The following is a 2,327-nucleotide window of genomic DNA, read 5'->3' as shown; positions in this document are numbered from 1 at the left end:
CAAAAAAAACATCTCAATCAAAATACACAACAAAACAAATCATCACACGAAACATATTCTAATCATCATTCTTATAACCTAATTTTTGTTTTTATTTCAAATCACACTTACACTCGAACTATCACAATACACTCGGAATATTATATTTAAGGTTTCATCACGCGATACCATTTATATCATCATCGAGGAGAGGCAAAATAGATCTACCTATCGCATGGATAGTACACACATACAATCTCAAATTGGCCACAATAGTTATATTTGCTAGGTAATCCACTCACAAACACCTATCAACATCTAGATTAGGTATCAAACTCTATCCATGTGCAGGTTCACCATATCCACTGAACATCAGCCACATATGCACCCTCCCTTCATCGATTCAGACTAAACAAGTAAGTATCGAGGGTCCTTACACTCTACACTCTTTTCAGATCTCTCTCATTTCCAATTTACTTATTTAATACCTAATATCTCAATTTCTACGCATAATAAAACACAAACACACATACAGATAAAATACACAATATTATCACGCATATAAGAGCCATACATTTGAAATCACTTTCTGAATCATTATGTACCAGATCACACAGCAAGTACAAGATACTCAAATTACTTGTGCAAATATACTAGATCATACAGCAAGTACAATATGTTGTACATCTGCACCAGATCACACAAGTGCAATGTACCCAAATTTCACATGTACACACACTGGTTATATATTTCACATGTATAACATATGTATACACATTTTAATACACTCACATATATTATAATATAGACATGTACTATCATTACATATCTCATACAGAATATATATTTATATTTACACACAATCTCTACCGATATATACACACACGTTTATGCATAAATACGTATAAACAATCCCACATAACATAACATATATATATATTTATTCACGCATTTATTTTTATCAGTTCTATTCTTATCAATCACATTCTTATCAATTTATATCACATTCATCGTATATTTTTATATATATACACACATGCATAACAACATATATATATATACACTACATAAACACATAAATATAAATTAGACATATTAATTACATATAGTACATTACACGTACATTTAAACATTCACACATAATGCACTATAGATATACATATTTACATAAACAAATAATTTATGTCTCTATACAGAATACACATAATTCTTAGTTTCTTTAAATGATCATTTTTTAACCTCAATTATTTCTTTTTCTTTCTATTTTTACATTTTTATTTTATTTCTTTTTCTTTTTCAATTTTTCCTTAATTGAGAATTTTTTTTTTAATTTTAAATTTCATCAGTCCAAATAACTCTCAGTCCATTGGGTCTGTTTTATGGTTTTGTCTCCCCATAGAGTTCTAATTGCTTAGGTTTACTGATCATAATTTGGATTCTTTTTCTTCTTAAAAATTGGGTCAATGTTCGTTCAAATTTTAAAATTCATAATTTAATGAAATGAATGTACTTTTCAAAATTCGAACCCGGTTGAAATATAGAAATACTTACTCTCCTATGTGTCTTTCTGGATCCGCCTTAATGTTCAAATTTTTCTGTACATACGACATAATTAATTAAAATACTTCAAAATACCAAAAATTAATTTAATTAAATTATGGGTTCCAACGGGCACCTAACGGAATACTCGAATCTATCGGGATCCGTACCCAGAAAATCTTTCAGCTTTCAGTTTGGTGAATCGAATTTCCATTTTTCGAGAAAGACTTTTCAGCTTTTCGGACAGTAAACCGGATTTTCGTTTCTTAAGGAAGACTTTTCAACTTCTCGAACGGTGAATCAGAACCCAAAATGGTGGATCGGGTTCCCATGCTCGGGGAAGACCTTTCGGCTTCCTAAATGGGTTAGCTTTCCCCATTTTCGAGGAAACCTCCTCGGTTCTTGCGCGGGTGAGTGACTCCTACCGAGCTTGCGCGGCCAGCCTGACACCAGCCCCTCCCCACTGCCGCTCAACCACCACAAAAACACAAAAATAGAACAGTTTTACCTTTCGGTGTGGGCAATTTGGCCTCGGCTTGGTTCTCGATCGCCTCTTCTCAGTCACCCCGCGGCTCACTTGCGTGCTTGCAATTGGAATGGTGATTTTTACGCCTAAAAATTCGATTAGTACAAAATAAAAATAGATTGAAAGGAAAATAGGGGAAGAAAAGATGAAAAGGATGAACCTTTACCTCGCTTGCCTCAGTCTCCGCCGTCACAAGACATCTCGGCCGTTCTCTCTTCCTTCTTCTTCCTTTCAGTTCGGCTTCCACACTCTCTTACCTCCGGTTCTATCTTCCTTTCTTCCT

This window comes from Carica papaya, chromosome 7, assembly GCF_054855325.1.
Source record: "Carica papaya isolate Zhongbai chromosome 7, ASM5485532v1, whole genome shotgun sequence".
NCBI lineage: Eukaryota > Viridiplantae > Streptophyta > Magnoliopsida > Brassicales > Caricaceae > Carica > Carica papaya.
The sequence above is the reverse complement of the archived record's forward strand: the minus strand, read 5'-3'. Positions refer to the sequence as shown.